This window comes from Eubalaena glacialis, chromosome 7 (genome assembly GCF_028564815.1).
Source record: "Eubalaena glacialis isolate mEubGla1 chromosome 7, mEubGla1.1.hap2.+ XY, whole genome shotgun sequence".
Lineage (NCBI taxonomy): Eukaryota > Metazoa > Chordata > Mammalia > Artiodactyla > Balaenidae > Eubalaena > Eubalaena glacialis.
The window spans coordinates 85,820,009-85,844,193 of NC_083722.1; the positions used below are offsets into that span (position 1 = coordinate 85,820,009).

The 24,185-nt window shown below is 42.0% G+C and overlaps 1 protein-coding gene across 16 annotated transcripts in view; it reads right to left on the minus strand.

Moving 5' to 3' along the window:
- Window positions 1-24,185, minus strand: part of CADPS (calcium dependent secretion activator) — a 481,100-nt gene that overhangs the window by 204,236 nt on the left and 252,679 nt on the right. The gene's annotated exons all lie outside the window — the stretch shown is intronic.

Sequence of the window (24,185 nt, forward strand, 5' to 3'; positions counted from 1 at the left end):
TCACCGTGGCCAAGCTCCTCATTTACAAATGAGGAAGCTGGTGCAGTGGGGATGAATTTTGGGGTCAGGCTGTTTAATTTTTATCATTTCACAGCTTTATTATCTCAGACAAATTTATTAGCCTCTCAGATCTCAGTTTTCATGTTTATAAAATGGGCACATTAACAGTATCTACCTTATAGGGCTTTCTATTTGCCTGTCCCCCAATTAAATGACAGAAGCACTGAGTACAATGTAAGTTCTTAACAAAGGGCAGCTTGCATTATCCGGGGGGTTCAGGATTAAGGGAGCAGGCTCGGGAGTCTAGCAGCCTGGATTCTACATCCAGCTGTGCCACTGTCTACCCGAGTGATTTTAAGCAGCTGACTAAATGTCTTGTGGCCTCTATTTTCTTACCTGTAAAATGGGATGTTAATAGTGCTTCCCTCTTAGCATACCTCTTGTTAGAATTCGATGTGAAAATGCTACCCAGCCTGGTCATCAATAAAGCCCTCCGTAACTATTCAGGACATCTCAGAGATACAGAACAACTTAGTCCAAGTGCCAGCACTAGAATCAAACATCAAGATGTGAGCTGACCTTGTAAGTGTTTTCAAAACCATCTAAGTAGTGGCTTTTGTGTTTTCTCAGTCTGGGTAAAATAAAATTGGGACTTGAATTTGGGTTGATTTTTTGGGGCAGCTATGGCAAAGGGGTTAAGAGCTGAGAACTCATTCTCACTTTCTCAAGACTTCCTTCTCTCAAAGTGCCTGAAACGTTTCCTCTCACCTCCATCCTGCTTCTCATCCTTCGCTGGCCTTTTCTTGACCCTGGGGGGTATATCAGAGTATTACTCAAAGAGATTCACCTTCCCCTGCCTTCTCCAGGAGAAACGTTTTCTTCCTGCCCCACTGGTATTAGCCTTGTCCATGTGACTACTTGCTTTGGTCTCCTTCTGGGCAGAGCACATATAATCCCCAAATTTGACTTTGCAATTACCCAGGTGACTTTCCTCGGCCAATGGGATATTAGCAGATGTGATGGAAGCAGAGGCTTGAAATGTGCTTGAATGCTCAGGCTTATTCTCCTGAGCCTCTATCATCACCATAAGCAGAACTTCCTCCAGGTAGCTGTGGATCCTTCAGCCTGGATCCCACAATGGTCTACATGGAGCAGGCCTGAGCCCAAGCCAGAGTGAGGAGCCAAGGCCAACCAGACCCACAGCGTGAAGCACAGCCACCCAGCCGAGCCTGGCCTGAGCCAGCCAACCCCCCACCGATTTGCAGATAAGTGAATGAAATAAATGACTGTGGTGTTAAGCCACTGAGTTTTGAGACAGTCTGTTACACAGCAATAACTAACTGATACAGTGCCTTTATCTGGTGCTTAATCACATCATCCTGGTGCTACTCTATATGGTGCAGCTTGGTCTGGAGCCCTCAGCTAGAAGAGCACATACTGGAGAGCTCAGACCCATCTCATAGTCCTTTCATATTATTAAAAAGTCTACTGCAGTCACGCAATAAACACCTGCCTAATAACCTTGTTGGTTTGCAAAAGTAGTTCCCAGCTCATATGTCCTCATAAAACAACCTCCCTGTTTGCCAGTGTCAAATGAGGCAGTTTCTCCACAGTGCAAGAACTGGACTCAGGCCTGAGTGTGCTGGTGAAGGCTGCCACAGGAACTGTCTAGGTCCCCTAAAGAGCAAGAGGGTCAACACCTCCTAAGGCCAAGGCAGGCAGCCAGTGTCTCTCACACCACTTGTGGTCAAGTGCTCCCGGGGGGAGCCCTAACCACATCAAAGGCGTTCCAGATTAAGCCTCCCACATGGAAGGCAATGAGCATTAAGCCAACCTCGGCAACACTTGAGTGCCCCCAACATTTGTGGCTCTGTCCGAGTGGGCATCCAAGCGGTGATGGGCACACAGAGGCAGCCCTTGGGGGTTCAGGGATGGCCATTCAGAGCTTCGGCTGCCCTCCAAGCAGCCAGCCCCCTCCTGTGAGACCTCCCAGTTGCCTTTGATAGAGGGGATTATGGGAGCTGTTGTTGGTTTTGCTTTCCTGGGCTGGGTTCCCACCATCCCACAGAGCAGGATCACTGAGGACCCTGCTGTGAGCTAAGCTTGTCTCTTCCCCCAAGGACTGGCTGGTGGATTCGTTCTTTTTTCTCTCTGTTTCACATTTGTGAGAAACCACTGGGAGTGGTCATGAATGCCAGGAGTCTCAAAGGGAAATGGTGAATGGGCCAGCTGGCCGAATGTCCTTCGGTAAGAACCGAGGTGTTGTCTTAGAGCATCAGAGAAATTGCTCTCTAGACCAAGTGCGATGGCATAGGCCCAACGTGGAGCCAGAGAGTTGTTCTTGAAAAGTGACAAATCTCAGCTGTAGAGAAATATCACTGTCACTCAACCAGTCCATGGTATACCAACACCATCTTAGTGGGGTGAAAACACTACCTGTGTTCCCAGTCAAATCTGGCTCTCCTTGGGCTGACCACAGGGGTCCTCCACAGGGCCCAGCTACATTTACTTTGGGACTCCCACGCACATAATATTAAACACACTAAAAGGACTCCTCCAGACCATCTTGTAAAAAAATGTATAAAAAACTGGATGAAAGTTGAAGTGAATTGCCATCAACTACTGGATATAGATTAAATTTAAGAGACATGTAATTCAATATTTTTTTTTGATTTTGCAATTATCTTTACTTTAGAGTTAAAACATTTCCAGGGAAGGGATGTAATGATTATTGTGCAGGTATTAACACATTTTTGACCAGAGACGTATTACGGCTACAGGTGTTAGTTTCTGCAAAAATCCCCCAGTCAATAATGTGTTAACGTACTGTGTACATAATGATGTAATCATTATTATGCAGCACTTAGGAGCTGGAGCTCTGAAATCAGACACACCTCAGTTTCCTGTTGTCAGGTATTAAAGTAGATACAGATATGGCAGACCACTAACCAGCTGTGTGATCTTGGGTAAGTCTCCTAACCGCTCTGAGCCTCAAATTTCCCATCTGTAAATGGGATCATAACAATGTCTACCTCTTTGGGGTGCTGAGAGGATTAAACAAGACAATGAATGTCAAGGGCTCAGCATAGTGTCAGGTACCTTTGAGAGTCCTCAGGAAATCTTGGCTGGTTTGTAATTTAGGATGCTAATTGGGCAAGAATGTACAGAATGGATTTGAGTATGAACAGGCCAAGGAACATGTAATAGTTTAGACGGCACAAGATAAAGGTCTCAGAATCATGAGTTGGAGGGAGGATGGGTGAGGTACTAAAAATAGAGATTTCCAGGCCCCAATATCAACTGTGCAAAAATTTATATAGAGAGGGGTCTGTCCAGGAGTGTTTATTTTTAATGATCTTCTTTGGTGACTGTGCTGCTTGGCTATGTTTGTGAACTACTGTGGAGTCTACAGTCTTCAGCTGAGTGGTGCATGAACAGCGAACAGGACTACAGCAAATACTTTAAGGTTCACAAAGATGAACAAGCAGACAGGCCCTGGTCTCCCAACTACAGATTTCCCCTCAATATTAGGTGGCCCTTGAAGGAAGGAAAGAATAATTACTCAGTCTCCTTGAGATGCTGACCCCACATAAACTATCTTTTTTAGTTTGTGAGCTGTTAATGGGCACACTGGAACGGTGGTTCTCGGAACGACGATTTTGTAAGAGTTACCACAATAGTGACTCTTAGCGGGAAGTTATGAGTGACTCTCCCACTCCCCAGCAAATGGTGATGATAATAATACCGTTCTGACTGAGGGCTGATTACACGCCAATCACTGTTCCCGAGACTTTTACATGAATCACCTCATTCATTAAACTGAGATGTGAACCTGAGTTGAATGAGTGTTGACTATCCCACGTCTGAGTTGGAGGAGGTCAGCCCAAGTCAAGAAGGCTTGATTCATGAAGCATGTCGGAGACCCCAATGTACACTTGATTCCTGGAGAATGGATCTGGTTGGACCAAGAATGGTCTGCCTTAATGGGATGGCCTCACAGTATTGTGGGAAATAGGAAGCAACCAAAAGATTATGAGGCCAATCCCAGTGATGGGGAGGCGAAAGAGAGAGAAATAGAGAAAGAAAGGACAAGGAGAAGGAGAAGGAGAAGGAGAAGGAAGGGGGGGGAGGGGGGAGGAGAAAGGAGGGAGCGGGGGAAAGACATTTGTCTCTGAGTGAAATGTTGTGATAAGTAAATCTGTTGAAAATCAAAATTCCCAGTATCCATTAGTGTCTTAAACCCTCCCCTCCTAACTTCCAGATTTACATAAATAATAAGACAACTTCATGACCTCCTGTGTGCACACTGCCACACAGCTTCATCTCCCTGCCCATGAGGGAGGAGAGCGGAATCAATACCACACCGCTCTTCAATTAAGCTCCAGTGTACATCCCCCTACAGAAGTCTGCATGTCTTTTTCCTCTGCCTGCAAACACTCTCCCTCCCTCCGATCTGTAGCTTAGGCTCTGGCAGTTCATTACAAGCACAATAAAATTAGGTTTATTCCCTCCATCAATCATCCAAGAAAATTTATAGAATTGTGGTCATTAATTCCATCACTTTAAGCGGGGTGGGGGATGATAATTTCATTATCCATTATAATTGCTCGTAAAATTTTATGAATTATTTGCATCATTTAAAATTCAACATGTGCCTAAGGTAAAATACAGAGCTGTCTGGATCAGACAGACTTTTTTTTTTTCTCCTCTGTCTTATGTCAGACACAAACATTGGTGATGTTTAGGGCTTTGAAACTTTCTCTCCCCTTTCATAAAGGGTGGCAAAAGCAGAGCTATGTTCTGAGGAAGAGTGAGGAAAAAATGCCAAAGAATCATTAAGTGACACAATGAGTGACTGATACATGACTTAGCCCTTCCTACAGCAGTGGTATTGCAGGACAGATTAAATGACTGACATATTCATACCTTACCATGAGGAGTTAGATGGCAATTTGACGGTCATGTCCAGGGACCTTAGCTTGGCTAATATTTTATCTTTAACAGTGGATCATATTACAGCACATTTGTATATAATTCTACATTTTTGTATACTGTCACTGTCTTAGCTTGGGCTGCTCTAACAAATACCCCAGATTGGGTAACTTAAACAACAAACATTTATTTTGTTTGGATATTCTGGAGGCTGGGAAGTCCCAGCACCAGCAGATTCAGTGTCTGGTGAGAGACCTCTTCCTGGTATGTCCTCACATGGCAGAGAGAGATCATCTCTCCTGTGTCTCTTTTATAAGGACACTAATTCCATTTATGAGGGAAACACCCTCATGACCTAATTAACTCCCAGAGGCCTTACCTCCAAATACTGTCATATGGGGAATTAGGGCTTCAACATATGAATTTGGAGGGCCGACACAAACATCCAATCCATGACCTTATGTCCCTGGACCTCTAAAATTCCAGACCTCACAGGCAAAATACATTCATGCCATTCCAGAAGCTCTCCCAAAAGTCCAAAGTCTCATCCAACTATCGTAAGGATCTTCGTTTAGCCAATGCTCTATCTGTAATAATGGATCACGTTACAGCACATCTTGTCTGCAATTTCAATTTTTTTTGGATACTGTCAACAACATTTACTAAGTACTATGTCTTAGACGCGACGCTCAGCACTATATAGACATCATGCGCATGAATCCTTGCAATAACACTATGATGTAGGTATGACTACTTCTATTTTACAGGTAAGATGTCCTAGGGATTCACCAAGGCTGAGGGCAGTTTTTGAGTGTCTAATTCCACATGTATTTATCACGATGTATGGTCTATCTGTATATTGTTAGGTCCCCATTTTACTAAAGTTGTTTGAATAAACTTAGGGACTTTTTAAAATTAAAAATATTTTTTTTATTCAGATGTTCTAATCCTGGAAAAAATCTTGCAGAAAAAGATGACATCTTAAATTTTATGATTTTATGATACCCTGTCACCCTGGAAAAAAATCTATGATCAATCTCTGGAAAACACTAATGGTAATCTACTCTGTACATCACAAGGTTAAGTTCTGAAGTGCTACAAAGATGTCTGGCTCCCAGTTTTGGTCCTCGTTCATTTGAAGAACAAGAGTAGTTACCTGAACAATTAAAGGAATGCACAGAGGAACTAAACAGTTTAATACAGTTCAAGAATTGTCCCAAGGCAGAATACAGTCAGCTAATAAATGGTTGAATACTGTGGTTCAGAGGAGAGAAAGGTTGATGTGGTGGCAGTGATTTGGGAGTCCATCACAGTGGAGGCAGGTGCAACTAGAATGGGTCTTAAGAATGGATAAAATATGGATGGGCAGAGGGCGTATACTGGGGAAGGGAAGTACTAAAAATCCTTCAGAGGACAAGGCTGTTCAGTAGCTCTATTACAGAATCTAACACACATGGAATCTGCTCTTCACTGTCACGGAGGAGTGATGGCAGTTATGTAGGATGGCTGACTTAGGCTACTGGATTAAAGGGTAGAAATTTGCAGGTCTGGTGTGATGAATGAGCTATCACAGGACAGGCAGAGTTGGCCCAGAGGAAATTAGTGAACTAGGTGAAGTTCATGGACATCTGTTATTTTTCCTGCTCAACATTCTTGCCCCTGCTTCTAGTTACAGTATTCTAATTCTTCCTTGGAAACCACTTCTCCCTGACCTTGGCTCATTTAGTCTGGGTAAAGCTGACCCCACTCCTGAATTGAGAGGTGGCCATTCTTTTTTTTTTTTTTTAAATTTTATTTATTTATTTATGGCTGTGTTAGGTCTTCGTTTCTGTGCGAGGGCTTTCTCTAGTTGTGGCAAGCGGGGGCCACTCTTCATCGCGGTGCGCGGGCCTCTCACTATCGCGGCCTCTCTTGTTGCGGAGCACAGGCTCCAGACGCGCAGGCTCAGTAATTGCGGCTCACGGGCCTAGTTGCTCCGCGGCATGTGGGATCTTCCCAGACCAGGGCTCGAACCCGTGTCCCCTGCACTGGCAGGCAGATTCTCAACCACTGCGCCACCAGGGAAGCCCGAGAGGTGGCCATTCTTGACACTGCATTTCCTAGACTAGGATGACTGGTTCAGGGGTGGATCTTTGACTCAGCTGAGTAAAAGTCAGCCATGAGACTCTGGCTAAAACACAGGGAAGGAGGTGCTTTCTCTTTGCAGGTTACTACATGCACAGACTGTAACCCATGAACTATTGACAGCAACCAATTTGCCTCCATGAGGAAAGATGGACGTAGCCTGAGAATGAAGACAATCCAGAGGGACAGAGCTGAGGGAAGGAGAAACACTTGATGGCATCATTTGAGCATTGGGATCAAGCGATGCCTGCAGCCCTAGACAATTCAGTTAAATGAAATGAGGAAATCCTTTCTCAGTCTAAGCCAGTTAGAATCAGAGTTCTGTTAATTGCAACAGAAGATGTAAAGCAAAGTCCCATCTATCTGTAGTTCTTTACCTGCCCGTTCCTTTTTCATTTGTTTCTTCCCTCATGATCAGAGTCTGACATTTTGCTCTCCGAACTGGGTCGGCACTACTCCATTATTTGGACATTTCCTGAGAATTTTTCTTAAACAAACCTACTTGCCCTGAGTTCTACTCCTTCAGGTTCTTTTTTTTTTTTTTTTAAATATTTATTTATTTATTTATTTATTTATTTATTTATTTATTTTTATGGCTGCGTCTGGTCTTAGTTGTGGCACATGGTATCTTCATTGAGGCATATGGGATCTTTCACTGTGGTGCACGGGCTCTTCGCTGTTGTGTGTGGGCTCCAGAGCGTGTGAGCTCTGTAGTTGTGGCATGTGAGCTCAGTAGTTGTGGCACTCAGACTTAGTTGCCCCGTGGCATGTGGGGTCTTAGTTCCCCAACCAGGGATCGAACCCACGTCCCCTGCATTGTAAGGCTGATTTTTTACCACTGGACCACCAGGGAAATCCCTATTCCTTCAGGTTCTTAATAGAATACAGATTAGTCCGAAAACCCCAAATTTCCTTTACCTATTCGTTCAACTCATTTATTGGCCCCCAGCAGGCCAAGGCACTGTAATACTTGGAGTATTAGATAGGAGAGGTCCCTGCTCTCATGGAGCTCACCTTCTAGATTAGTTGTACAATAATCTAAGCTACTTAGGTAACAATGACTAGGAATGGTCTAATCCAGGGGTCACCAAACTATATCCTATAGGCCAAACTGGTCTGCTGCTTCGTTTTGTAAATAGAGTTTTATTGGGACACATCCATGCCCATTCACTTACACATCATGTGTGGCTGCTTTCACATGAGAATGGCAGAGTTGAGTCACTGTGATAAAGACTGCATAGTCTGGAAAGCTGAAGTGTTTGCTACATGGCCCTTCACCAAAACATTTGCTGACCTGTAGTCTAACCTTCATTTCCACAAAGGTGTGTGCAGCTTAAGTGGGATCCCAAGAGATCTGGTGTTTCATTTCAGTTCTTTTTAATGGTGGAGGTGAATAAAGGGTAAACTTGAACTCTTAGGAGCCTGGTGGCCCTGTCTGAAACGCCACTCTGCAGGCATTTATTCAAAGTCACTCATTTTTAAAAACCCTACATTCTATCCCATAACATGTTTTTTGTTGTTGTTGTTGTTTCAATATAAAAATGTTTCCAATTTTACCAGTAAGTTGATACGACAGGAAGATGCTCCTTGTTGAACTCTGGGACTCTGGGTTCCATGCATGTTCCAACGGGAAAAGCATGGCCTGCATTCAAAATAATATGTCTCTAACGTGAGACTTTTCAACTCAAGGCTTAGGGGAGGGGAGGCTTTCTCTATAGCTCCTGCAGCCCCTCTGCCCCCATCAAAGAGATGACAGCAATCAGAAAGGCCAATGCTTCCGGGTGATTTCTGGCCCCAGCATCTATCCCTTATACCTCTTAGGCATACTGAGAATTTACAAGGATCCGAATAAACTTTTTGGTGTCCCATTTTTTTAGGTTTTTTTGAAGCATTACAGTTTTCCTAATGAGAGGAGACGTATAGATTATTATTCCTTACGCTGTGTTTTATGCCTTTCCCCAAGTGACCTCTCTTTGAAGTGCTCTGTCAGAGCCCATCAATACATTATTTGTGGACAGAGACGGCTTAAGGACGCCTCTTCTTGGCTTGAGGTTATGATTATGGATTTTTATTTTGTTGCCTTTATTTATTTGTTGGGCATGTTTGGTGGTAGAAAGATTGTTCTGTGTGGTCGGAGCACTGCACTCTTATTGATGTACAAAAAGGCATTCATTATTTATTGGGTGCTATCGATTGTTTTTTTACTCTTGGGGAACTGGGATGTTTATATTGTTAGGTTTTGCTTAACCTGATTGAAAGGAGAATCACTTAGCGAGACAGACTCAGCCCCCTCCTCTTGGCAGGGCAGGATGGCAGGTAGGGCTGAGGGATGGTTACCATTTAGGGCCGTCGAATGGCTCACTCATGAAAGCCCCTGACTGAGGCCTACTATGTGCTTGGTCTGTGCTAAGCACTTTGCCTGCAGGATCTCATTGAATCGGTACCCCCATAATCGTAAGGTAGAGCTTTCACTCCCATTTTACAGACACTGACATTTACAGTCTTTAAGCAACTGGATCAAGGTCACTCAACTGAAGAACAACAACAATAATAGTAAGTTAACATTGACTGAACACTCACTGTGCTGGGCACTGCGCTGAACACTTTAAACCCAGGGTCTTGTTTCATCATGGCAGCAGCATTACAGAACAGGTACCATCAGCACTGCCGTGTTCAGAGCAAGGAACCGGGGCTCAAAATGTTAGAGAAACCACTTGCAGGTCGCCAGACTAGTGAGGGGTGAAGCTGAGATTCCAGCCCAGACAGCTTGACTTCAGAGTCACCTTTTTAGAAGCACATGCCCTATTGTTGGGAAGTGAAACTGAGATCCAACAAACGCAGTGCCCACTAAAGCCAACATGCCTCTCTCCTAGCAGTGCTGGTCCCACAACCTGCCAGAGCAGCCTCCGGACTGGCGCCTCTAGCCGAGGGCCCGGCATTCCTGACTCTGAGCAGGAATTCCAGAATGGAAGAGGAATCCCAACTCCCTGTGCCTCTCTCAGGATGCAGCGCGGTAAATTAGAAAGAGCACAGGATGGAGAGTTTGGAGGCCCCGGTTCCAGCCCCTGCTCGTGTCCCGTGCAACCCTGAACAAGCTCCAGGCTCTCTCTGGTCAGCCATTCCATCTGCACAGTGAGGGGGTTGGGTTGGAGGAACTTAACACTCGCTCCTGGGTCCAGCATCTTTGCTTTTGTCATTTCATCTCTGCCCCAGATGTTGGAGATGTTCCCGACTCCTGTATGAATACAAAGTACAGACAAATCTCTGGATGTGGGGGAACCCCAGAGTTTTCCGGGAAGTGGACTTTGAATGTCACATTCTGGAACCTAGTTGGGGCCATTCCTGCATCCAGAGGACCTTCACTTGGAGGAAAGGATGGAAGGCAGGTGGCAGAAGTGCAACAAGTGGCTGCCCTTAAGTACGAAGAGTGGCTTACAGGAAGTCAAGAGCTGTAGGTGCCACCCAGGCGGGGCAGAACGGCAGCCTGCAATGGAAATGCTCGCTGGGTTGGCAGAATCTCAATGACCTGAACTCCCCTTTCTTCACTCCTAATGGTGACCTCATGTCCCCCAAGCTCTCTAGTCCCCCTCGCTTCTAAACCTTTCCTGGGATGGATTGGCAGTTTGGGTCTAGCAGATGCAAACTACTCTATATAGAATGATGTAGCTACACAACAAGGTCCTACTGTAGAGCACAGGGAACTATATTCAATACCCTGTGATAAGGCACAATGGGAAAGAATATGAAAAAGAATATACATATGTATATATGTATAACTGAGTCACTCTGCTATACAGCAGAAAGTAACACAAGATTGTAAATCAACTATACTTCAATAAAAAATAAATAAAATTAAACCTTTCCTGAGGCTGCTCTCTCCACCAGTAAAGGCTCCTCATTCCTCTCTTACGCAAACCCCACTCAGCCCCACACACCTCTCTTGATCGTTCCAGCCCTTGCTCATCTCTCCCTCCTTCTGCAGCCACCCCTACCCTGCAGTTTCTTGAATCGGTTCCCTTGTGTTGGTTTCGGTTTGGAGCTGGTGTGTATTCTCAGGGAACCTGGCCCAGGGCTAAATAGGCCCTCCCTCGCCTCAGAGAGTCTGAGTGTAGAAGGGGTTGAGCTGGAGTTAAATGTACCCGACCTCTGCATACCTGCCACTCTCAACAACAAGTATTTATTACATTTCGACTACATGACTGGATGAGTTCTTGGTGCTGTGGATATATCCCAGGGCACAAGACAGACTTGCACTATTACTTGTGCTCCAGACATTTGTTTTAAGTTTTTTTTTTTTTTTCCTGGGCCATGAAACTTCTTCCAGAAGCTAAATGATCAGGCCTAGATGCATATGCACATCTGATTTGCTTTCCAGAACATGGTAATTGTAGGCTTTCTTATTTTAGCTAGGACTTTAAAGGTAGCCAGCCAGCCTTGATGAAGGAAGAAATACAAAAATGTTTAATAAAAGGAAAAGGGCCAAGCCTTAGGTGTACTGGTATTTTTAGGGATCCTCGTTCCTTCTTATTACAGAATTCTTTGTCGTTTATCTCTGAGTTGGGCTTCGAGGATACACTGGACTATTTTATCATTTGTTCACGGATAAGATACACATAAAGGATTCCTGAAGCCCAGGAAAAAAGGAAGTTATAGTAGGATTTAGCCACTAGATGGCAATCTCAGGCTGTGAATGCTTCCCCAGTTTTGGCGCTAGTGGCCTTCCAAGCAGAGCATGGCTAACACTCAGCCACGGTGGATTTTCCATCCTGTGTTCCCAAGCACATTTCCGCTCGCTGCAGAAATACTTCAGCCGATTTGGAAATGTTCAACAACGCACCAGGTCCTCTGAATTCTTAACTACCTTGTTAATTCAACAAGCGGAGTTAATTGATAATTAAGAGAAACTGTAACTAGTGTTAACATTCACGTGTAATTTAAAAACGCACCTTGGTTGTTTTTTGAAAAAAATGGACCTTGATTCTGCTTTATACAAAAGCATAAGAGTGATAAAAGAGGCAAGTGTATCTCACGAGAGTTCCTTCTCCCTTCTCTAGGAGGAGCCTCCTCTATGTGGGGTGGACTTGGGGCTCCAGTGGTTACATCTATGCCATGTGGCTCTGCCCCTTGTCCAGAGCTGACCATGCCAGACAAAGACACAAGGACAAAGCACAGCCATTCCAGTCTCATGCTTTGGAGAATCTGACACTTAGATCAGGCAGACAGAGGGGCAGGGAGGTGAGTTTTGAATGGAAAGTGCCACTGGATTAGTCTTTATTAGTGGCTGATAACTCCCTAGTATTTAATTAACAGTGAAATGTAATCCTTCCATGTCCTCTGATGGAATCAATTTAATCAGGTTCCATCCCTGGAAACCATCAGGAAATGGACTAGACTGGAATGGATTTCTACTTATTTTTGGCATGCAAGAGGATAATACGACTCAAGAACAAAGCCCTAAATTGATTTAGAATCAATTCCCAGCTTCCTTGCTTGCTAGCTGTACCTTGGTCCCTATTTGGCAATAATATGAAGAGGGTTAGATCTCAGACCAGCCACTTTTTTGAGTTAACCACCAGGCAACCAGACTCTTCGATATAGTTGTTCATTGATGATACTGCCCACAAGGCCAATGAACACAAACTGTAACTTCCCACAGCTGAACAATTCTTTTCTTAAACTACTATTTCAGTCAGTGGAAATAAAACGGTTTGATATCACAGATAAAAAGGACTATTAGTTAAATCAATGGTTCTCAGCTGGGGGTGATTTTACCCTCCCCTTTCTAGGAAATATTTGGCAAGTGTCTGTTGACATTTTTTGGTTGTCACAACCAGGCGTGATGATGCTACTGGCATCTATCCAGCTTATAGTTATAGATTTTATTCTATTCTTTTCTTCCTCATAGCTTTTAAGAACATTTTAGAACTGTTTAGAGTCCAGGGAAACTGATAAACGTCCTACAATGCACAGGGCAACCTCCATAACCAAAAATTAACTGGCCCCAAATATCAATAGTGCCGAGGTTGAGAAACCCTAGCCCACATCTTCCACTTCCATCCAGTGGTGTGGAAATTTTAGGTAGTTCTAGGAGTTACACAAGTCAGTAAGAGGAATGATGGGGCTGTCTCTGACTGTTGGGGTAGGAGACAATGTCTGGTTCCTTAATCTCTCCCTTTCCCACTCTTCCCCCCATCCCCATCCTAGTGTACTTGCATACCCTTCCCAACTCCAGCTGTTTGAGAATTGCATCAGACCATCCATCCGCCTCCAGGAAAGAGGAATCCAAAAATGCAAATGACTCGTTCTCTGCTAAGTATACAGCTGTGCAAAGAACCATTTAAACCAGGGCTGGTAAAGCTTTTTTTTTTTTTTTTTTAAAAACTATTTCCAAATTTCTCCAGCCTCTTAAAGAATCTCTTTTAAAAATCTCTTGTTGTAAGATTAAATTGCCCGTCTCTTTTCAGATGAATTTTCTTCCTGCTCTACAGAGAATTCAGAGACAGATTTGTTTAACTTCCTCCCTTTGTATTTTCAAGGTTCTCTCCATTCCACAGGGCAAGTTACCTAATGGTACTGAGTCTCAGTTTTTCTTAGCTGTAAAATGGGGATGACAATACCTACTACACAGAATTGTTCTGAGGTGGGTGCACACGAGTTTCCAGCTGACGATAATCCTTTCTCTCTGGCCCCTCCTCCATGCACTGGTTTGGCCTCCAGTAGCCATGTCTGTGGTATATGAACTTGCCCTCCTGGCCACAGCTGACTGCTCCAGGGATGAGCACCTGACCCTGGCTGAGCCAATCAGATCCCTTCATTCCAGAGTTGGAAACTTACAATGTGGAAGCCCAGAAACAGGTAACCGCTGGAGCTGGGTCACAGTGATGGCAGCTCACGAGCATTCTTTGTCCAGTTTTCATATTGTCCCTTCCAAATGTCCTTGTGTCTTTCAGTTCCCTTCCCTTAGTTTAATTTTCAAGACTCTTTTTGCCTTTGACTCAGCCTATATTTATCGATTTCATTCTCTTCTCCTTTTCCTTTTATGCCTTTTTAGAACCTACCTTCCCCCCACAGTCCTGAACTTGCAAGCACTTCATAGCCAAATTCAAAGCCCATTTCAAAAAAGCTATCTCCACCAGGAACATTCTTTGGTTTCCCCAAAAAGAAAGAATCTGCAGTTTATCTCAAAACAGAATCCTTTCTATTTCATATTCATTATGAATATACATGACTTATTTCCCTGTGAGTGTGTATGCATCCTAAGGGCAAGGTCTTTGCTTTTCGTTTATTCATCTTTGGCCTCTAGTAGTGTTTTACACATTGGATACTCAATTGAAACTTAACAGAAGAATGAATTATTCATTTTATTTATTTGTGGTCTGGGAACTTCAAAAATTGTTATCTCATCTTTTTCAAGGCTGTAATAAAATGCTAATGTACATCAAAATAAAATTCAGAGAAAAGCAAGGACCTATTTCAAATGTTTCCTTCCCTATGGAGCTTTCTTTGGTTTTCCCATCAAGAATTAACACTTTCGGACTTCCCTGGTGGCGCAGTGGTTGGGAATCCTCCGGCCAATGTAGGGGACACGGGTTCGAGCCCTGATCCAGGAAGATCCCACATGCCGCGGAGCAACTGAGCCCATGTGCCACAGCTGCTGAAGCCCACGCGCCTAGATCCCGTGCTCAGAAACAAAGAGAAGCCACCACAATAAGCCCGCACACTGCAACGAAGAGTGGCCCCCGCTCGCCGCAGCTAGAGAAAGCCCACGCAGCAGTGAAGACCCAATGCAGCCATAAATAAATAAATAAAATAAAATATATTGGTTTTATTTTTTTTTAAAATTAACACTTTCATTTGATGTTTTATTCAGATAATTCAAGAGACAAAGTCAGCCGTGGAGGAAAATGTTTTCTTTCTTTTGTCCTGACTGTCCACCTTCAACAAGATCACTAATTGCTTCTCAGTCACTACACTTTGCAAGCTGGCGTGGAAGATTTACTAAGCAGAAAAGAAATCACAGGATGTTCTAGAAAAACCACCCAAGAAATTCTGAGTATAGTTAAACCCTTCAACAAATAGAGATTGAGCACTGTGATTCTCAAAATGCAGACCTAGTATCTTGGAGGTGATTTTAAGTGGCATAAAGGTGGGGCGACAAATAGCTATGTGCGTCAGTCATTCTCTTCCCTTCCTTCTGATTACTTCAGGAAGACTGTCTCACTGTGGCAGAAGAACGTCTTAAATTTGCTCATCCTCTCTTGTTTAAAAGAGATGGCAGTCTGTTAACATTTGGAGCCTCCTTCTGCAGGGAACAGAATCAAACTAGAATTTACTAACATTGTTTTGTTTTCACTGAAGTTATTTTTATGGCTACTCTCTATTTACAATCAGACAGAAAAAGATCTCCTTTAAAATCTAAGTTCAAGAATAGGAGTAGATTTTAAAAATATATATAAAACAACTAACAGTGCTGGTGGTGTGCAGGTCTGGAGTGAGGATGGTCAGGAATGACTGTAGTTTTAGAAAGATAGAGCCAGTGCCAGACACTGTGTATTTAACTGCAGTGAATGTTAAAAATATGTCGGATTTGAAAAAGGGAGGGTGACTTACAAGTAGATATATGTCCTAACTCTTCTCAAAGACAAATTTGGAATAGATTTTTCTATGAAGCCTCATCATTAACATGTATATACGAGGATTAATTCTTACATACGTTAAGTCCTTAATTCCTCTGAATCATTTCCATGTTACAGTCTACTTTCTTTCCGATTTCTGTGTGTGTGCGTGTGTGTGTGTCTTTGTGTGTGTGTGTGCACATCCTGCTTTCAACAGAACACAACAGCAAACGTGAACTGTCATATTCTGATTCTGACAAACTATGCAAACCTCTGCCCAATCCAATTATTCTGTATAATTAAAGCAGTTAATTTTAAATTACAACTGAGCTCAATTTTAAGGGGAAAAATAAATCTCTTTTTAATTTTCTAGTGTCTTAGTTTTATCCAGCTTTGCAAATCGTACTTATGGCCTGTCTGTAAAAATAAACCTAAATGTAAATTATGATTTAAATCCCCATGGGCAAGCTGTTCTGCCTTATTTGTTAGAAAGCAAATAAGACCTACTTTACGGCCTCTTTATGGAACAGAAAATTTCAAACCAAGGGATTTTAAAAAGACATCAACGATCTTGATGCCATAACTATAGAAATGACTAAACAGAGTAATGCTCTCAGAATAACCTGACAATCTTTAAAGCAAACCATTATTTGATGTTTTTCTTTTAAATTATATGGTGATATGGAATTTAAAAATTGTATATAAATACATTACTTATATTCACCATTTAAGCCGTTGTTTAAACAATCTATTGAGATAGAGGGCTCTAACCTGTGAGTTTTTCTTTGTAATTTAGTGTTGATCACAGGAGATCACTCAAGCCTGCATTCAGTCGCCTCCCTCCCTCCTTCGGACTATGTCACTCAGAGTTCATGCTTTTAAAACCACTGGGAAGAAATAGGATTCTCCCTCTCCTTGTACAGCCATTATTATTTGAGATCTTAAATATATTCAGCCTCGAACTGTCATATGAAATTCTAATTGAGAAACCTCAGGGGAAGCAGTGTGTTCATACATCAGTTGATCCATCCCTGGCCCGGAGGGAGTTTTTGCAGGCAACATTTTTCATGCTCCTAATGTCTAAATATTTAGGTCTTCTCTATTGTAGGTGAAGTGGAGTGTTCCTCTTCCTCTGTTCAGATGCACAAATTAGAAAGGTGTTCTGCTGTGTGACTCGCTCCCATGGGCGTAACCAGATTGGAAAGGAACCCCCCACCCCCACCGGCACATGTGGAGGAGTAAAGTACTGCGCTAGCTCGTGCTGCTACAACAGAGAACGCTGCCTGAACGGCATTCACTCGCTCGGGGCCATGACATTGCTACAGCAGGATGCAGATGAGATGCAATTCCCCATGTATATTGGCCAGGAAGCAGTCATTTTCTTCCAGATTCCAAAACAAAAAAAAGCATATAAAAGCACAAGAGACTCAGAGAGCTGTTAATACAAGAACAACTTCGAATCCTCTATATTTGACTACATATGTATATGCGTGTGTGTAAAATTTACTCATTACTAGCACCAGGCTTTTCACGGATGGTGACTTAGCAGGTGTGGTGAGAAGTGAATGAGCTGCTCCTCTGCCACTCGGGGAGCAGCACCATGACTGTCCGCTTGCTCACACCCCAAACCGAGACACTATCCTGGGTGCCTCTCTCCCCCCATGACTTCCACACGCGCACGCATTTAATCTAACCACGGGCCTTTTTGTATCATTCTCCAAAACAGGTCTATTTCTCTTTACTGTCAATCCAGTCTAAGCCACCATCACCTCTGGCTTGGACAGCGGCAGTAGGCTTCCCACTAGTCTCCCAGTGTCTGCTCTTTTAAAAAAAAGAATATATATGGAATTCTTTTTCTCCTGGTAATTTTTTAAATAACAGCCTTATTGAGGTTTAATTTACATACCATAAAATTCCTCTGTTTCACAAACAACCCAATTAAAAAATGGGTGGAAGACCTAAATAGACATTTCACCAAAGAAGACATACAGATGGCCAAGAAGCACATGAAAAGATGCTCAACACCACTAATTATTAGAGAAATGCAAATCAAAACTACAGTGAGGTATCACCTCACACTGGTCAGAATGGCCGTCGTCAAAAAAATCTACAAACAATAAATGCTGGAGAGGGTGTGGAGAAAAGGGAACCCTTTGCACTGTTGGTGGGAATGTAAAGTGATGCAGCCACTATGGAGAAGAGTATGGAGGTTCCTTGAAAAACTAAAAATAGAACTGCCATATGACCCAGCAATCCCACTACTGGGCATATACCCTGAGAAAACCATAATTCAAAAGATACATGTACCCCAATGTTCATTGCAGCACTATTTACAATAGTCAGGACAGGGAAACAACCTAAATGTCCAATGACAGATGAATGGATAAAGAAGATGCGGTACAGATATAATGGAATATTACTCAGCCATAAAAAGGAACGAAATTGGGTCATTTGTAGAGATGTGGATGGACTTAGAGTCTGTCATAGAGAGTGAAGTAAGCCAGAAAGAGAAAAACAAATATAATATATTAATGCATATATGTGGAATCTAGAAAAATGGTACAGATGAACCTAGTTGTAGGGCAGGAATAGAGACACAGACATAGAGTACGGACACGTGGACACAGGGGGGGAAGGGGAGGGTGGGACGAATTGGGAGATTAGGTTTGACATAAATATACTACCATATGTAAAACAGACAGCTAGTGGAACCTGCTCTGTGATGACCTAGATGGGGCGGGGGGCAGGTGGGAGGGAGGTCCAAGAGGGAGCGGGTATAGGTATACATATAGCTGATTCACTTCATTGTACAGCAGAAACTAACACAACACTGTAAAGCAATTTTACTCCAATAAAAAAAAAATAAAAATTTTAAAAAATCATCTGTTTTAAGTGTACAATTCAATGATTTTTAGTAAATTTACAACATTATAGCAACCACCGCTATAATCCGATTTTAGAATATAACCATCACCCCCAAAAGATCCTCTGTGCCTGTTTGCAGCTGGTCACACTCCTGCCTGCAATCCTAGGCAACCACTAGTCTACTTTCTGTCTCCACTGATTTGCCTTTTCTGGACACGTCATACAAATGGGATCATATAACATGGGGTTTTTTGCATCTGGCTTCTTTTACTTATAATGTTTTTGAGGCTTACCAGTGTTATAGCATGCATCAGCACTTCATTGCTTTTTATTGCCAAGTAGTATACTCATATATGTAATTTCTGAAGTATAATAATTAAACACCCAAGGAAGCCATCACTCAACTTCGAGCATTACAAAGCTATTTAGTGTTCTGTTTCTCCCTCCAACCCATCACCCACATAGTATCTGGCATGGTGGCCATCCTTTGCTCACAACTTTCCAATGGCTTCCTGTGGCTGTTAAAATGAAACCCAAAGTCCTTTCATGGCCCACAAGGCTCTAGCTACATGATCTGGCCCTTGCCTACCTCTTTTATGACTGTCCCCCTTGCTCACGTACTCCAGATACAATGCTCTTCTTTCTGTTCTGTGACCATCATAAGCTATTCCCACCTTGGGGACTTTAAACTGGTTCTTTCCTCTTACTGGAATATTCTTCTGCTTGTTCTCCAGGTGACTGACTCCTTGACATTAAATTCTCAACTCCAAGAGTACCTCCTCAGGAAGGGATTTCCTGACCAATCTAAAGGGAATTTTCCCCCATCCAGTCATTCCCCCTCATATTACCCTGTTTCATTTTTTTCATAGTACTCACTGCTGTCTTAAATGATCTTGTTTTCATACTTATTTTATATCTCCTCCCACTAAAGTATAAGTTCTCTCAGTGCAAGGACTGTCTTGTTCATTTTTGTACCTTTGTGCCTAGAGCAGTCTGATTCATATTTTATATAAATGACTATTTATTGAATAAATAAGGAAACAGGTATGAATCATGGCAGAATAAACAGAATAAATCAGGATGCAAACTGGATCTAGAGATCTGAAACAGACAGACAGTAGAGCCGCACCAAACCATAGTCTTTGTTTTGGTTGAACTGACAATATTTTTGGACCTGCACTTTCTCATTTTCTTTTTTAAAATAAATAATCCTAGGAAGAAGTTCTAATCACTTGTCCCTTGATTAGATTTAACCTCATGTAGAGAAAGTATGTACTTCTAATCAGTACTTTGGGTCTAAAATATCATTGCAAATACTGCTGGTTTGGAGTTTTTTGTGATTTATCCCAGCTTTCTAACGAGGTGTTTGATGTCAATTTCAAGAGAAATGGTTTTAGTCACCCTGGCAACCTAGGTTTAGAATTAAGCCCTATTAACTGCCTCTCTATTTAGAGTGTCCTCAAGGTTATGTAGGTTTCTCATCTTGTTTCTTAAGTGCCTGAGTATCTTCCATTTCAAATATGGGTCAAATCTTTTTCTTAGTTTACTTTTTAAAAAGAGCTAAGAAAAGCCAAAAGAAAGAGAGAATCCTTTCCTCAAACTATATCAATATCTATATATCTATCTCAATTTATATTTATATTGCTTTTTCTCTATATACTTATATAGAGGAAAAATATATCTCTTTTTCTCTATATATTTTTTTCTATATATAATACTTTTTCCTAGATCCTAGAAAAAATTTAGGTATTGGGTAATGAAGTTGGTAGCTGATCTTAGGTTACTTTAATTAAACCCAGTGGTATTAACCTCGGTTCTAGGACTTGTTTGGCAGACACATTTTCGCTTGAACCTAACACATACCATGTGGATATGCTGTCCTGATCCCAGTAGGTTAAAAGAAAATGGGAAGGAAATAACTCAAAAACTCTACTTAAAAAAGGGCTTATATTGTTACTAGTTATTGCAGAAGACCTGGAAAATTCTAATGAGTTGTGTTTGTTTCATGTGCATCGTCTCTCCCTGTATAATTTAATGTGACTCTGTTTTCTCCTGATGCTTTAATCACCCAAGATGCTGCACAACTATAACTAAGAAATTAACTGTTCTCACCTTAATGTATAAACACCACAACATAATCTGCTTGCTTAGTTACGGGAAGTATCACTCTGCTGTTTACATAATAATTCTAATTGTGAGCCTTTTTATGTATCCAGACAAATGGAGCAAATTGAGCTTGCTCAGTGAGGCCGGAGAATGACCTTCATTTGAGCATAATGACTTGTTTGCTGTTTGTGTACAAACAGCTGAACTGCATCTTAATTTCAGGCTCAAGTTTAAATGCTGCCAGGAACTCTCCGAGGCTGCCAGAGACAAAGACAGCATCCTGATGGTGGAAGCTGAGGACTCCCAACAAATAAACTCAGCAAGTGACTTTCAGCTGTACCTTCTCCCCATCACCTTTTTTACAGGATGACGGAGGTTGGAAATATGTGTTCACTAGAATAGGGTGACCAACCATCCCAATGTGCCCCAGGACATAGGACTTTCAGTGCTAAGACTGGCAAGTCCTGGGCAAACTGGGAAAGGTGGTGGCCCTACTCACCAGTACGTAGGAAATAACAAGCTATGAACCATTTTTTTCTAAGAATTTCTCCAAAAGAAACAATCATAGATGAATATAAAGATTTCCATGCAAGGTTATGTATCACGTGCTTATACCTGTGGGGTGTTGTGTACACACACACTCATAGATACAGAACAGCAAACAAGAAAAAACCACCAAAACTTTTATATTCATTGCTGACGGATACTGGGATCACGAGTAAAATTTTTCCTTACACTTTCCCTCAATTTTGGGGAAATTCATATTAAAAAATAGGAATTTTTTGATCTGAAATATCAAATCTAATCTTTAAAACTAAGCCAATAAGAAGAGTAAGCACGGTGCTTCACACAAAATAGATACTAAGAAAATATTATTTGAAGTTTATGTACAAAATATGTATTTCCCACCCACGTTTTTCAGCAGCTGCATCTGTTAGGAGAATCCTAGGTCTAAGATTCCATGGTGAACTTGGAGTCAAGCCTGATTTACTTAAATATAATTAAACATGACCCTCATGAAAGACTTCAAGTACCTAACACTCACATTATTTACAAAGAACTGCTCCCTCACTCAGTGACACTGGGCCCGTTGCAGGTTATTTCTTGAACTCCTTTCACATTCATACCTCCCTACTAGCAGCAAGTATGGCCACAAGCACAGTGCCATCTGACTTTAAACCAAGCAGGGCATGTAACCTTGAGGGGGAAGTGAATGCGTTAATTTTTTTTGGTTTGGTGTCAATGTCACCCTAATGTCAGCATGTAACATTCGCTAACGTGGAGAAAGAACAGATTTGGCACCGCTGTAGAGTAATCCTTGCAGAGAATAAAGGACCCAGCTAGGGAACCAACTGTCCTAGTTCCCAGCTGTACATCCACTACCCAGGAGGTCTTAAGAGTCGCCTGCTGACTGCAACTCACTCAAGGTCATTTGCCAAGTCCTCGGAACTGCAACTTACAAATTGGCAAGTAATGTGTGCAAAGCAAGGTTTGGGGGGTAATAACAATTACAAACAGGAGAGAACCAAGCAATGGCAAGGACGAGAATGCAACCGCCGGAGGGCATAGTACTCCCCTTGGAAAAGAGTAGAAAAAGGATATGAGGACAATCTTGGTTCGAGGTCTCGATATATCTTTTTTTAAAAACTGAAGTATAGTTGATTTACAATATTGTATTAGTTTCAGGTGTACAGCATAGTGATTCAGGTTTTCTTTTTCAGATTATATTCTATTATAGGTTTTTATAAGATACTGAATATTATTCCCTGTGCTATGCAGTAAATCCTGTTGCTTACCTATTTTACGTATGGTAGTTTGTTAATCCTATACTCCTAATTCCCCACCCCGCCCTCCCTTTAGGTAACCATAAATTTGTTTTCTATGTCTCTGAGTCTGTTTTGTATATAGATTCATTTGTATTCTTTTTTCAGATTCCACACAGAAGTGATATCATACGGTATTTGTCTTTCTCTGTCTGACTTATTTCACTAAGCATAATAATCTCTAGGTCCAACCACATTGCTGCAAATGGCAATGTTTCATTCTTTTTTAATGACTGAATAATATTCCATTGTATATATGCCACATCTTCTTGAACCGGTTCTTTTCACTTCTGTTCCTGGGCCACCACCAGCTGCCATCATCTACTACATGACTGCAACAGCATCCCAGCTGGTGGCCCTGTTTCCATGATGGCCCATGAAGTTATTCTCACACAGCAGCCAGAAGAATCTTTTAAATACGTAAATACCATCAGGTTACTTACAGGCTTAAAATCCAAACTTCTTACCTTGGCCTCCAGACCCTGTGGGATCTGCCTTTAGCTGACCCACTTCCATCCCCCCCTTCCCCCTCGTTCTGCTCCAGCTCCTCTGGCTTTTATCTGCCCTTCGAACATGCCACTTTCCTTCTTAGGGTCCCTGAAGCCTCCATTCCCTCTGCCCAGCATGCTCTTTGTCTGACCGGCTCCTTCTTGTTCAACTGTCACCTCTTGGGGACACTTTCTGACCAACCCAATTAAAACAGCTGCTTCTTCCCAATTTGGTTAGCCTCCACCGTATCCCTCCGCATCTTTCCTTCACAGCAGAGCTGGAGGGGCCCTGAACCCGCATCCTGGCTGAACGCTAAATGGACTGAGGGTTACAAATAAATATTTGGCCAAAGCTGAGTATTGATATCACAAAACCAGCTCCTGAGAACACAAGAATCAAAGGAATTATAAAAATAGAGCTACCATATGATCCAACAATCCCACTCCTGAGCATATATCCAGAGAAAAACCATAATTCAAAAAGATGCATGCACCCCAATGTTCATTGCAGCACTATTTACAATAGCTAGGACATGGAAGCAACCTAAATGTCCATCAATGGATGAATTGATAAAGAACATGTGGTATATACATACAACGGAATATTACTCAGCCATAAAAAAGAACAAAATAACGCTATCTGCAGCAACATGGGTGGACCTAGAGACTGTCATACTGAGTGAAGTTAAGTCAGACAGAGAAAGACAAATACATGATATCGCTTACATGTGGAATCTAAAAAAATGGTACAAATGAACTTATTTACCAAACAGAAATAGAGTCACAGATACAGAAAACGAACTTATGGTTACCAAAGGGGAAAGGTGGGGGAGGGATAAATTGGGAGATTCAGATTGACACATACACGCTACTGTTTATAAAATAGAAAACTAATGAGAATCTACTGTACAGCACAGGGAACTCTACTCAATACTCTGTAATGACCTATATGGGAAAAGAATTTTAAAAAGAGTGGATATATGTATATATATAACTAAGTCACTTTACTGTACAGCAGAAACTAACACAACATTGTAAATCAACTATACTCCAATAAAAATTAATTTAAAAAATAAAGAGATGTTAACAGATTTAATCATTTATCTAAAAATATTATCCTATATTTCTGAGAGGAATAAAATTCAGGAGAGCAATATTTTGAATTTGCAAAAACAAACAAACAATTTAGTTATTATTATAATTCTATTATTACAGTTATAATAGTCAAAATT